This window comes from Stenella coeruleoalba (genome assembly GCF_951394435.1).
Source record: "Stenella coeruleoalba genome assembly, chromosome: 10".
Classification (NCBI taxonomy): Eukaryota; Metazoa; Chordata; class Mammalia; order Artiodactyla; family Delphinidae; genus Stenella; species Stenella coeruleoalba.
The window spans coordinates 63,184,429-63,200,082 of record NC_137156.1 but is presented as its reverse complement, the minus strand read 5'-3'; the positions used below and the strand labels follow the sequence as shown (position 1 = coordinate 63,200,082).

General features: G+C 41.1%; 1 protein-coding gene across 8 annotated transcripts in view; it reads right to left on the bottom strand.

Moving 5' to 3' along the window:
- Window positions 1-15,654, bottom strand: part of LARS2 (leucyl-tRNA synthetase 2, mitochondrial) — a 278,070-nt gene that overhangs the window by 137,326 nt on the left and 125,090 nt on the right. The window lies entirely within an intron of this gene.

The following is a 15,654-nucleotide window of genomic DNA, read 5'->3' as shown; positions in this document are numbered from 1 at the left end:
AATTCAGTTCCTCAGTCACACTAGCCACTTTTGAAGTGTACAATAAGCCACCCTGAATCACCTCCTATAAGATATTTCCATTTTCCAAAGAACAGGGGATCCTAAGATCTCAGAGCTCGAAGAAGCTTTTGAAACATATCCTCCATCCCCACTCCTTTATTTGACAGTCCAAGCAACGATGGACCAACAAGAGTAAGCAGCCCAGCTAGGTCACACCAGAAGCAATTACTTCAGACCAGGATAGGCACTCATTTCTGCAAATGGATGACCAGTCACAGCTCAGCTGGCAGCTTCAGTAGGAAGTTCTCTCAACCTAACTTACATGCCATGAATGGGAACAATGGCTTGAAACACAAGCTGTGGCATCAAGGGACAGACTCAGAAGGCTGGGCTCTCTACCCACTGCCAGGCAGGACACCTGCTTTGAAAACTCAGACTCCTACCCTTCTCTAATGCTGATTTTCAGCCACAAAGCCATAACCACAGCTTCTCCCAGAGCCATATTTCTGAAGCTTGCCTGTGGGTGAGGATGGCCTGAGAAGGCTCCAGTATTTCTAGAAAACAGCCCTTTACAGCTGGCCTTCTTACTTCCTATCAAGCTCCTGATCTGTCAACTGCCACAAGCTGAGTTTGTTTGTTTGTTTGTGTTTGTTTGTAATCATGCAGAGAACCTGAGCTTCTGTTCACATACATCTTGGATAGTGATGGACACTCAGACACACTTACTGGCACTACCTTATCACCCGCCCATATCATGATGGGACATTTTCCACTAAAGAAACAGGTCTCATTTTCTTTTATAAATAACTTTTTCCCCTGATTATTGAAATAATGCATGTTCACTACAAATAGTCTTGATACACAGAGAAAAATATTCAGAAGAAAATAAAATACCCTTAATTCTACCATATAGCCATACATAACTGTTATTTGGTAAATTTATATCCAATTTTTAACAATTGGGATCATATTATTTCTGTGTGTTGTTTTTTTTTCATTGTGCACCTAGAGTTTTCTTCCATCTTTCTGTCTTGTTCAAAGACTCTCTGAGATGCAAATGAGTATCACCCATGGCCACCTCTGCCTCAGGTCCATAAGCACCTACAATTTAGTGTCCCGAACTGGGTTCACACTCGAATCCCAGTGCCCAGATCCGTTCTCTCCCTAGTCCCTCTTAGCAGGTGGCAGTAAGAGAACAGGCATGGCCCTCCCAGTGGCAGAAGCCACTTGCCTTACATCGTCCTTCCATTCTGCACATTATTATTTTTTAATTAGGTTTTAGTTCTGATGGAACAATTCCATCTCAAGAATGAAGACCATGCATCTAAAATCAGAGCTGCTCTAACTCCTTTGGCTAGTGAGTGGAAAATGCAATAAAGGCTCGCTCCTCAGGAGGCTGTGTGGTTTGGGGGGAAATGTCCTAACCCAAACCTGCCATTTACTGGCAGTGGGACCTGAGGCACATCACTTACCCTGAGTCCCAACTATCAACTGTGACTGAAAGCAGCCACCCAAATCGTTGAGAATTACACACTAAGATGTATGTGGTGCACCCAGCACAGTCCAGGCACCCAGTAAATGGCAGGGCTGGCTGCAGTGGCAGCTGCCGTTGTCTGTTTGATCTTCAGCACCTCAGAACATCGCACATCACCGATTCCCTCGTCAGGACCTCAGCCCATGTCTCTTTAGCCACATTCATTATGGTGGTTCTGTGACAACAGACAGGGAGACCCCTCGACCCCACACACATCCTCATCCATGTACAATCCTAAGGGTGTGTTACTTATGATAAGAGCCTCTGTAGCAGGTTAGTGCCAGGTATTGGAAGTTCTTAACCAAACCGAACAGACCATGAGGCTCAAAGGGCCAGCCGTTTGGCCTTCTTTTCCATGAAAGGGGCGCATCAGTTCTGCTTTCGCGCATAATTAGTGGCTCAGATCAGGTGCTTCATTTGAAAGTAGCCCAGCTGTTCTTGCCATGGCTGACTGGAGCAGGGGTAGTCCATGAGCAGAAGCAGCCATCTGTGTGCTGGGTAGGAAGGGTCCTGCCCAGGAGATTTTGCTATATCAGGGGTGGTGGTAGGTTTGATCCACTTAGGTCTGCTTTCTGTACGGGATACAGACTTGGTGAACAACAGTGCTGTGGATCTCTCCAGTTTGCTGCTGCTCCAGTCTGGTTTGCAACATCCTCTGCCGTGCTTCCCAGTCCTGGAAATCTGGGGAGAGTGGAATGCCCTGGCCTGCCAGCCTAAGATAACATGACTCCCAGGGAATTTCCTCACAGTCCAGTGGTTAGGACTCCGCGCTCTCACTGCCAAGAGCCCGGATTCAATCCATGGTCAGGGAACTAAGATCCTGCAAGCCATGCGGCACAGCCAAAAAAAAAAAAATGACATGACTCCCAAGCTATCACATTCAATCCCTGCATCCACGCTCCTGAGGTCAGTCGGAATAGGCTCCTCTTCTTTTTCCTTAATTGGATGTTTCTCAAATTACGAGCATAACACAAGCTTATTTTAACAAGTGAAATGACACAATACATGACATATAAAGGCAAAGCTGATCATCTCCCCCAGCCCCAACTCCTATTCTCAACTCCTTGATGTAACCAACAATATCAGTCTTTGTATCCTTCCACACCTTTCTCTTCACTCAAACAAAGATACACATACATATATATATATATATAGGAGCTGGATGGTTTGTTTTTATGGAAATAGAACCTGTCATACACTATTTTATGACCTTTTTTTCATTTAACGTATCATGGACATCTGTACAAAATATGTAAGTATGTGTGTGTGTGCATACATGTCTTTTAAAAAGATTCTAACATTCCCTAGGAATATCTAGTCTATGTAGTTTTAGGAAGTTGTCAAAACATAACCCAATCCAGTTGATCTTTCAGACCTGAGGTCTCTTTTCCTCTTGCTAAATGTGTCCTACCCAAAGTGTTTCATCTTTCCAAACAGCACCCTCCCCTTCTGGCAAAATGCTCCTCCTCCTACTTCATATGGTCCTGCTGCAGGCGCCGAATCACAAAACCCACCCCTCTGGCCACAGAGGGAGCACCTGGTGGAGATGTCTAAGAAAATACTGCTGGCATGTGGACAGATGCAGAAATGGGAAGCAGAGACTAGGGATACTGATGTGCTCCCAGGACGCGGGCCTAATTCCTAGTGGGCCCCATTCCTACAACATTTCCTTTGGTTCTGTGAGTTACACCAGGATTTGTAAAAACACACAAAACCTCCTTTTTTGCTTAAACTGGTCTGAGTTGGGTTTCAGTCCCTGGTAGCCAAGAATCCTGACTAAAACTCTCACCCTTTAGAATACAGCTTTCTCTTGAGTACTGCTTAACCCATAGATGAAAAACATTTCCTGCACATATTTTTCTTTTTCTTTTTAATTTTCAACAGCTAAAAATAATAATAATCCCATGTTGGGGATTTGTGCTTGATTAGTAGAAAGTTCTGAAATACTTCCATGGATAACACTAGAGTACAGCTTCCAGCGATGCTTTAATTCTCCTAGGGCTACTTCGCTGGCAGAATAATGTAACTGTTGTATAACCATGTTCCACAAGAAAGGGGAAAACTTAATTACCACTTGGTTTCTTCATTGGAACTGCCAAAATGGCACCAGTTCAATGTTTCTGCCTATTAACATTGTTAGGTTACCATCCATGTTTTTAAATAAAGTCAATACAGAGACAGTCAAAAAATCAGTCTGGATTTATGTAATATACTTATTCACTTCTATTTTTGTTTTCAGATGAAATTAACATGAAAATATATTCTTAGTTCACATGTTACCCCAAGCTGTCTATGAAAATATAGTTAGGGAAGGAAGAGTCAAGAGGGTGGTGTGGGAAGACGCAGAGTTAGCGCCTCCCCATAACTAGGGCACCTGCCTGCTGCTGGTGGGGGACTCTGATGCCCAAGGAGACAGGAGGAACCCCAAAGTGAACTGGTAGGACGTAGTGGGGCTGAGGGCAGAGAAGAAGTGGAGGTCAGACAGGATTGACGCCCCTGAGGCTGGTGAGATCAGGAGAGGCAGGCAGGAGGGACTCTCTGGGAAGCGTGGGAGAGGAGCAGAGCGGGATCGCCTGGCCCACTTGGGCAGGGGAGCCTGCTGAGCTCCCAAGCCGGTACCTGCCCTCCAAACCCCCCTCCAGGCTGCGTCGGTCCTTGGGGACATAGGAGGGAGACTAGGGAGATCAGTAGAGGCACGCAGGAGGGGCCCTCCCAGACCAGAGGAGAGGAGAAGAGGGCGTTTGCCCCACCCACTCAGTCCAGGAAGCCTGTTGGGCTCCCAGGTGAGGTCCCCTACCATCTGAGACCAGAGGTGGGGGGCACACCTGGGTCCCTTCTGTTCCTTGAGCCTAAGCTCCACCCCCCCCACAGCCCCCAGGGCCTTTCCCAGCCCCACGGGTCCTGAGCATTGGCCCCACCCACTACCCAAACCTTGCCTTTGCTTAGGCCCTGCCCTCCACAGCAAAGGCCTTCCCCGTCCCCACTTTTTTTTTCTTTTCCCTCCTCCACTTTTTTTACTGTTGTGGTACTGATGTACCTTCAAGTTGTTGATGCATCTATAACTTTATTTTTATATTCTTCCTAACATATCTGTTAGTTTCCTAGGCTAATTTTATTTTTTACTTTGTTATTGTTCTTTTTCTTCATTTTATTTATTTGTTTTTGCCACCCCAGGCGGCTTGTGGGAACTTAGTTCACGAGCCTGGGGTTGGGTTGAAGATCCTGTGGTGGGAGGTCCGAGTCTGAACCACTGGACTAACAGAGAACCTCAGACACCACGGAATATTCATCCAAGTGAGGTCTCACGGAGTTCCTCATCTCAGCACCAAGACCCAGCTCTACCCAATAGCCTACAAACTCCAGGGCTGGAAGCCCAGGCCAAACAACCAGTAAGACAGGAACACAATCCCACTCATAAAAAAAAAAAAAAAAAAAAAATTAGATGGCAAAAAAATATGTCACAGATGAAGGAGCAAGGTAAAAACCTACAAGACCAAATAAATGAAGAGGAAATAGGCAATCTACCTGAAAAAGAATTCAGAGTAATGATAGTAAAGATGATCCAGAATCTCGGAAATAGAATGGAGGCAAGGACTGAGAAAATACAAGAAATGTTTAACAAAGATCTAGAAGAACTAAGGAATAAACAAACAAAGATGAACAACACAATAACAGAAATGGAAAATACACTAGAAGGAATCAAAAACAGAATAACTCAAACAGAACAAATAAGTGAGCTGGAGAACAAAATGGTGAAAATAAGATCAGAATAAAGAAAAAAGAATGAAAAGAATTGAAGACAATCTCAGAGACCTCTGGGACAACACTAAAAACACCAACATTCAAATTATAGGGTTCCCAGAAGAAGAAGAGAAAAAGAAAGGGTCTGAGAAAATATTTGAAGAGATTATAGTTGAAAACTTCCCTAACATGGGAAAGGAAATAGTCACCCAAGTTCAGAAAGCACAGAGAGTCCCATACAGGATAAACCCTAGGAAAAACACACCAAGACACATATTAATCAAACTAACAAAAATTAAATTCAAAGATAAAATATTAAAAGCAGCAAGGGAGGGCTTCCCTGGTGGCACAGTGGTTGGGAGTCCGCCTGCCAATGCAGGGGACACGGGTTCGTGCCCCGGTCCGGGAAGATCCCACAGGCCACGGAGCGGCTGGGCCCGTGAGCCATGGCCGCCGAGCCTGTGCGTCTGGAGCCTGTGCTTCACAATGGGAGAGGCCACAACAGTGAGTAGGCCCGCGTACCGCCAAAAAAAAAAAAAAAAAAAGCAGCAAGGGAAAAACAAAAAACAACATTACAAAGTAATCCCCATAAGGTTATCAGCTGATTTTCAGCGGAAGCTCTGCTGGCCATAAAGGAGTGGCAGGATATACTTAAAGTGATGAAAGAGAAAAACCTACAACCAAGATTACTCTACCCAGCAAGGCTCTCATTCAGATTCGATGGAGAAATCAAAAGCTTTTCAGACAAGCAAAAGCTAAGAGAATTCAGCACCACCAAACCAGCTCTACAACAAATGCTAAAGAAACTACTCTAAGCGGGAAACACAAGAGAAGAAAAAGACCTATAAAAACAAACCCAGAACAATTAAGAAAATGGTCATAGGGACATACACATCAATAATTACCTTAAACGTGAATGGATTAAATGCTCCAACCAAAAGACATAGACTGGCTGAATGGATACAAAAACAAGACCCATATATATGCTGTCTACAAGAGACCCACTTCAGACCTAGGGACACATACAGACTGAAAGTGAGGGGATGGAAAAAGATATTCCATACAAATGGAAATCAAAAGAAAGCTGAAGTAGCAATACTCATATCAGATAAAATAGGGTTTAAAATAAAGAATGTTACAAGAGACAAGGAAGGACACTACATAATGATCAAGGGATCAATCTAAGGAGAAGATATAACAATTATAAATATATATGCACCCACATAAGGGTACCACAATACATAAGGCAACTGCTAACAGCTATAAAAGAGGAAATCGACAGTAACACAATAATAGTGGAGGACTTTAACACCTCACTTACACCAATGGACAGATCATCCAAACAGAAAATTAATAAGGAAACAGAAGCTTTAAATGACACAATAGACCAGATAGATTTAATTGATATTTATAGGACATTCCATCCAAAAACAGCAGTTTACACTTTCTTCTCAAGTGCACATGGAACATTCTACAGGATAGATCACATCTTGGGTCACAAATCAAGCCTCAGTAAATTTTTAAGAAAATTGAAATCATATCAAGCATCTTTACTGACCACAAGGCTCTGAGATTAGAAATGAATTACAGGGAAAAAAAGGTAAAAAACACAAACACATGGAGGCTAAACAATACGTTACTAAATAACCAAGAGATCACTGAACAAATCAAAGAGGAAATCAAAAAATACCTAGAGACAAATGACAATGAAAACACGATGATCCAAAACCTGTGGGATGCAGCAAAAGCAGTTCTAAGAGGGAAGTTTATAGCTATACAAGCCTACCTCAAGAAACAAGAAGAATCTCAAATAAACAATCTAACCTTACACCTAAAGGAACTAGAGAAAGAAGAACAAACAAAACCCAAAGATAGCAGAAGGAAAGAAATCATAAAGGTCAGAGCAGAAATAAATGAAATAGAAACAAAGAACACAATAGCAAAGATCAATAAAACTAAAAGCTGGTTCTTTGAGAAGATAATCAAAATTGATAAACCATTAGCCAGACTCATCAAGAAAAAGAGGGAGAGGACTCAAATCAATAAAATTAGAAATGGAAAAGGAGAAGTTACAACAGACACCACAGAAATATAAAGCATCCTAAGAGACTACTACAAGCAACTCTATGCCAATAAAATGGACAACCTGGAAGAAATGGACAAATTCTTAGAAAGGTATAACCTCCCAGGACTGAACCAGGAAGAAATAGAAAATATGAACAGACCAATCACAAGTAATGAAACTGAAACTGTGATTAACAGTCTTCCAGCAAACAAAAGTCCGGGACCAGATGGCTTCACAGGTGAATGCTATCAAACATTTAGAGAAGGACTAACAACCACCCTTCTCAAACTCTTCCAAAAAACTGCAGAGGAAGGAATACTCCCACACTCATTCTATGAGGCCACCATTACCCTGATACCAAAACCAGACAAAGATACTACAAAAAATGAAAATTACAGACCAATATCACTGATGAATATAGATGCAAAAATCCTCAACAAAATACTAGCAAACAGAATCCAACAACACATTAAAAGGATCATACACCATGATCAAGTGGGATTTATCCCAGGGATGCAAGGATTCTTCAATATACACAAATCAATCAATGTGATACACCATATTAAGAAATTGAAGAATAAAAACCATATGATCACCTCAATAGATGCAGAAAAAGCTTTTGACAAAATTCAACACCCATTTATGATAAAAACTCTCCAGAAAGTAGGCATGGAGGGAACCTACCTCAACATAATAAAGGCCATATACGACAAACCCACAGCACACATCATTCTCAATGGTGAAAAACGGAAAGCATTTCCTCTAAGATCAGGAACAAGACAAGGATATCCACTCTCACCACTGTTATTCAACATAGTTTTAGAAGTCCTAGCCACAGAAATCAGAGAAGAAAAAGAAATAAAAGGAATACAAATTGGAAAAGAAGTAAAACTGTCATTGTTTGCAGATGACATGGTACTATACATAAAGAATCCTAAAGATGCCACCAGAGAACTACTAGAGCTACTCAATGAATTTGGTAAAGTTGCAGGATACAAAATTAATGCACAGAAATCTCTTGCATTCCTATACACTAATGATGAAAAATCTGAAAGAGAAATTAAGGAAACACTCCCATTTACCACTGCAACAAAAAGAACAAAATAACTAGGAATAAACCTACCTAGGGAGACAAAAGACCTGTATGCAGAAAACTATAAGACACTGATGAAAGAAATTAAAGATGATACCAACAAATGGAGAGATATACCATGTTCTTGGATTGGAAGAATCAACATTGTGAAAATGACTATACTACCCAAAGCAATCTACAGATTCAATCTATCAAATTACCAATGGCATTTTTTACAGAACTAGAACAAAATATCTTAAAATTTGTATGGAGACACAAAAGACCCCAAATGGCCAAAGCAGTCTTGAGGAAAAAAACAGAGCTGGAGGAATCAGACTCCCTGACTTCAGAATATACTACAAAGCTACAGTAATCAAGACAATATGGTACGGGCACAAAAACAGAAATGTTAATCAATGGAACAAGATAGAAAGCACAGAGATAAACCCACACACCTATGGTCAACTAATCTATGACATAGGAGGCAAGGATATACAATGGAGAAAAGACAGTCTCTTCAATAAGTGGTGCTGGGAAAACTGGACAGCTACATGTAAAAGAATGAAATTAGAACACTCCTGACCACCATGCACCAAAATAAACTCAAAATGGATTAGATACCTAAATGTAAGACCAGACACTGTAAAACTTTTAGAGGAAAACATAGGAAGAACACTCTTTGACATAAATCACAGCAAGATCTTTTTTGATCCACCTCCTAGAGTAGTGGAAATAAAAACAAAAATAAACAAATGTGACCTAATGAAACTTCAAAGCTTTTGCACAGCAAAGGAAACCATAAAGACAACGAAAAGACAACCCTCAGAATGGGAGAAAATATTTGCAATGAAACAACTGACAAAGGATTAATCTCCAAAATTTACAAGCAGTTCACGCAGCTCAATGTTAAAAAAACAAACAACCGAATCCAAAAATGGGCAGAAGACCTAAATAGACATTTCTTCAAAGAAGACATACAGATGGCAGAGAAGCACATGAAAAGCTGCTCAACATCACTAATTATTAGAGAAATGCAAATCAAAACTACAGTGAGGTATCACCTGACACCAGTTAGAATGGGCATTATCAGAAAATCTACAAACAGCAAATGCTGGAGAGGGTGTGGAGGAAAGGGAACCCTCTTGCACTGTTGGTGGGAATGTAAATTGATACAGCCACTATGGAGAACAGTATGGAAGTTGTTTAAAAAAACTAAAAATTGAATTACCATATGATCCAGCAATCCCACTACTGGGCATATACCCAGAGAAAACCATAACTGAAAAAGACACATGCACCCCAATGTTCATTGCAGCACTATTTACAATAGCCAGGTCATGGAAGCAACCTAAACGCGCATCGACAGACTAATGGATAAAGAAGATGTGGTAAATATGTACAATGGAATGTTACTCAGCCATAAAAAGGAACGAAATTCGGTCCTTAGTAGAGACGTGGATGGATCTAGAGACTGTCATACAGAGTGAAGTAAGTCAGAAAGAGGAAAACAAATATCGTATATTAACACATATATGTGGAACCTAGAGAAATGGTACAGATGAACTGGTTTGCAGGGCAGAAATTGAGATACAGATGTAGAGAACAAACATATGGACACCATGGGGGGTAAGTGGCGGGGTGGTGGTGGTGCTGGTGTCATGAATTGAGCTGTTGGGATTGACATGTATACACTTATGTGTATAAAACTGATGACTAGGGCTTCCCTGGTGGCGCAGTGGTTGAGAGTCCGTCTGCCGATGCCGGGGACGCGGGTTTGTGCCCCGGTCCGGGAGGATCCCACATGCCGTGGAGCGGCTGGGCCCATGAGCCATGGCAGCTCGGCCTGTGCATCCGGAGCCTGTGCTCCGAAACGGGAGAGGCCACAACAGCGAGAGGCCCGCGTACCGCAAAAAAAAAAAAAAACAAAAAACAAAAAACACCTGATGTCTAATAAGAAAAAATAATGCAAACCATATATGGTTTTTATACAATTTAAATAAAAACTCTGATTTGTAAAGGAAGATTATACAGCTTTTGAGGACATGGGTTGGAATGCTTTTTAAATGTAATTAACCTAAAATAAGCCAGGCAGAGGAAGACTAATACTGCATAGAATCACTTATATGTGAAATCTTAAAAAAAAAAAAAAAAGTCAAAGGCTAGAAACAGAGCAGAAAAGTGGTTGCCCGGTTCGGGGGTGGGGGAAATAAGGAGAGGTTGGTAATAGGGTACAAAGTTTCAGTTATAAGATGAATAAGGTCTGAGGATGTAATGAAAAACATGGCAACTGTAGTGATAACACTGTATTGTATAATTGAAATTTACTGAAAGAGTAGAACTTAAATGTTCCTTCCTCCCCCCCAAAAAGGATAAATACGTGATGTGATGGGTGTGTTGATTAACGAGATGGGTGGAATCCTTTCACAATGTACACATACATCATATCACCAAGATGTACATTTTAAACATCTTGTAATTTTATGTCAAATATACCTCAATAAAGCTGAAAAAAAAAAATCTTCCAACAAACAAAAGTCCAGGGCCAGATGGCTTCTCAGGCAAATTCTATCAAACAGTTAGAGAGGAGCTAACACCAATCCTTCTCAAACTCTTCCAAAATATTGCAGAGGAAGAAACACTCCCAAATTCATTCTACAAAGCCACCATCAACCTTATACCAAAACCAGAAAAAGATATCACAAAAAAAGACAATTATAGACCAATACCACTGATGAATATAGATGCAAAAATCCTGAACAAAATACTAGCAAACAGAATCCAACAGCACGTTAAAAGGATCATACACCATGATCAAGTGGGATTTATACCAGGGATGCAAGGATTCTTCAATATATGCAAATCAATCAGTGATACACCACATTAACAAATTAAGGAGTAAGAATCATATGATCATCTCAATAGATACAGAAAAGCTTTTGACAAAATTCAACACCCACTTATGATAAAAACTCTCCAGAAAATGAGCATAGAGGGAACCTACCTCAACATAATAAAGGCCATATATGACAAACCCACAGCAAGCATCATACTCAATGGTGAAAACTGAAAGCATTTCCACTAAGATGAGGAAAAAGACAAGGATGTCCACTCTCGCCACTCTTATTCAACATAGTTTTGGAAGTCCTAGCCACAGCAATCAGAGAATAAAAAGAAATAAAAGGAATACAAATTGGAAAAGAAGTAAAACTGTCACTGTTTGTTGATGACATGATACTATACATAGAAAATCCTAAAGATGTCACCAGAAAACTACTAGAACTAATCAGTGAATTTTGTAAGGTTGCAGGATACAAAATTAATGCACAGAAATCTCTGGCATTCCTATAAACCAACAACGAAAAATCAGAAAGAGAAATTAAGGAAACACTCCCATTTACCACTGCAACGAAAAGAATAAAATACCCAGGAATAAACCTGCCTAAGGAGACAAAAGACTTGTACTCAGAAAACTATAAAACACTGATGAAAGAAATCAAAGATGACATACAGCTGGAGAAATATACCATGTTCTCGGATTGGAAGAATCAATATTGTGAAAATGACTATACTACCCAGAGCAATCTACAGAGTGAATGCAATCCCTATCAAACTAGCAATGGCATTCATTTTTCACAGAATTAGAACAAGATATCTTACAATTCGTATGGAAACACAAAAGACCCTGAATAGCCAAAGCAATCTTCAGAACAGAAAACGGAGTTGGAGGAATCAGGCTCCCCAACTTCAAACTATACTACAGAGCTACAGTAATCAAGACAGTACGGAACTGGCACAAAAACAGAAATATAGATCAATGGTACAGGATAGAATGCCCAAAGATAAACCCACGCACATATGGGCATCTAATTTATGACAAAGGAGGCAAGAACATACAATGGAGAAAATACAGCCTCTTCAATAAGTAGTGCTGGGAAAACTGGACAGCTACATGTAAAAGAATGAAATTAGAACACTCCCTAACACCATACACAAAAATAAACTCCAAATAGATTAAAGACTTAAATGTAAGGCCAGACACTATAAAACTCTTAGAGGAAAACAGAGGAAAAACACTTTTTGACATAAACCACACCAAGATCTTCTTTGACCCACCCCCTAGAGTAATGGAAATAAAAACAAAAATAAACAAATCAGACTTAATTAAACTTAAAAGCTTTTGCACAGCAAAGGAAACCATAAACAAGACAAAAAGACAACCCTCAAAATGGGAGAAAATATTTGCAAATGAAACAACAGATAAAGGATTAATCTCCAAAATATACCAACAGATCATGGAGCTCAATATCAAAAAAAACAAACAATCCAGTGAAAAAATGGGCGGAAGACCTAAGTAGACATCACCAAGGAAGATATACAGATGGCCAAGAGGCACATGAAAAGCTGCTCAATATCACTAATTATTAGAGAAATGCAAATCAAAACTACAATGAGGTATCACCTCACGGTGGTCAGAATGACCATTATCAAAAAAGTTAGAAACAATAAATGCTGAAAAAGGTGTGGTGAAAAGGGAACCCTCCTGCACTGTTGGTGAGAATGTAAATTGATATAACCACTATGGAAAACAGTATGAAGGTTCCTTAAAAAACTAAAAATAGCACTACCATATGACTCACAATCCCACTACTGGGCATATACCCTGAGAAAACCATAATTCAAAAAGAGAGATGTACCACAATGTTCACTGCAGCACTATTTACAATAGCCAGGACATGGAAGCAACCTAAATGTCCATCGACAGATGAATGGATAAAGAAGATGTGGCACATATATACAATGGCATATTACTCAGCCATAAAAAGAAATGAAATTGAATTATTTGTAGTGAGGTGGATGGACCTAGAGACTGTCATACAGAGTGAAATAAGTCAGAAAGAGAAAAACAAATACCATATGCTAACACATATATATGGAATCTTAAAAAAAAAATAGTACTGATGAACCTAGCTGCAGGGCAGGAATAAAGAAACAGACATAGAAAATGGACTTGAGGACATGGGGTGGGAGGGCAAAGCTGGGGCAAAGTGAGAGTAGCAGTGCCTGGACATATACACTACCAAATGTAAAACAGTTGGCTGGTGGGAAACAGCAGCGTAGCACAGGGAGACTGGCTCGGTGCTTTGCGATGACCTAGAGGGGTAGGATAGGGAGGATGGGAGGGAGGCTCAAGAGGGAGGGGATACAGGGACACGTGTATGCATATGGCTGAGTCCCTCTGTTGTGCAACAGAAACTAACACAGTATTGTGAAGCAATTATACTCCAATAAAGACCTATTAAGAAAAGAAAGTTAGAAAAATCTTAGAGCTTCTTAATATTTCACAGTCTTACCAAAAATTAACAAAAAACAAATGTCTGCCCTGGAATACAGACTGTGGGGAGTCAGGACAGTTCTTTCCATCATGGGCTGGACCACTGGATTCAATGTCCCTGTGAACCAAGTTTCTACGAAACAGGAAAGGGTCTAATCAATTCTACACCTTGGGTTTCCCAGACATCCAGTGACCAAAGGCAGAACTCACTCTTGTGCCATAAGATGACTCACTACTGTCCAGGAGGAACAAAATAAAGACCTATAACAAGATTACAAAATATCAAAGCCTGTCCCTTTCCCCTGGGCAGCAGATTCTAGTTGCTGGTCAAATTGTTATAGCCTATTTATTTAAAAGACACCGTGTCAGTGCTGTCTTTGCCCACCTCGTTCACCTCTTGGTCTCTTCCACATCAGGGGTCCCCAACCCCTGGGTCATGGACTGGTACAGGTCCATGGCCTGTTAGGAACCGGGCCGGACAACAGGAGGTGAGCAGCAGGCAGGCGGGCGAGCGAGCGAAGCTTCATCTGTATGTACAGCAGCTCCCCTTCACTCGCATTACTGCCTGAGCTCTGCCTCTGTCAGATCAGTGGCAGCATTAGATTCTCATAGGAGTGCGAACCCTACTGTGAACTGTGCACGTGAGGGATCTAGGTTGCACTCTCCTTATGAGAATTTAATGCCTGATGATCTGAGGTGGAGATGAGGCAGTGATGCTAGCACTGGGGAGTGGGTGCAAATACAGATTATTAGCAGAGAGGTTTGACTGCACAGGGACCATAATAAATCAATTACTTGCAGACTCATATCAAAACCCTATCAGTGAGTGGCAAGTGAAAACAAGCTCAGGGCTCCCACTGATTCTGCATTATGGTGAGTTGTATAATTATTTCATTATATATTACAATGTAATAATAATTGAAATAAAGTGCACAATAAAGTAATGTGCTTGAATCATCCCAAAACTATCCCCCCCAACCCGTGGTCCGTGGAGAAACTGTCTTCCACAAAACCGGTCCCTGGTGCCAAAAAGGTTGGGGACCGCTGCTCTACATCATCCAGATCAAATACCCCCATTCTGGATATATAATGCCCACTTTCTTGTCTGTGATTTCTCTATGGGCAAGAGTATCAAAAACATTCACTGGAGGAACTCTAAACTCTCCTTTTGGCTTCTAAAATTTCTATTCTCTTCTATCACCATAACTTGGTTTAATCCTTCCATAGTTCCACAAGTAACTAAACCTACAGTTCACATATGCCAACTAGACAATTTATCCTAAAAACAACAACAACAACCCGCCCACCAACATCTGGATTTATATTTTAGGGCCACCTGAGCCCTCCCAATCCCCTAGGTGTTAACCTCTTCTTGGATGAGTGCTTTCAGCAGAAAGGGAATCAAGAAGTCCTGGCAGCTATAACTTGGAAATCATAAAATAAACTTCCAGGGTGTAAAAAACCATCATTTCCAGCTGTTCTTCTAACAAATGCTCTAAGTATTTTAAACTGAGTGAGAAGCCAAGAGGACAGGGAAACAACCCAGAAATTAGGACGAGTGGGACACTGCCCCCACTTCTAGACTGAAGGAACAAAGGGAGGAAGCAGAGATAACTGAACCCAAAGGCTGAGATCAGTTGCAGAAGCTGAAAGAGGCAGGTCTGGCCAAATGGAACTGGAATAATGAAGGAGATACTAACCAGGTCAGAGAGAGAGAGAAATTCCTTGGCTTCTTCATTCCTCCTCCCCTACAATCTTGCCAGAATTCTTCCTGTCCAAAACCAGCCAGAGGCCAGCTGACACCAGAGCTTGGGAAATGTGGCCTGCAGAGTTCTGCCCTTCCACCATACAAAGCAAAGCAGGAGATCCATCTGACAGCAAACTAGTCAAAGACCAGCACAGGAACACTA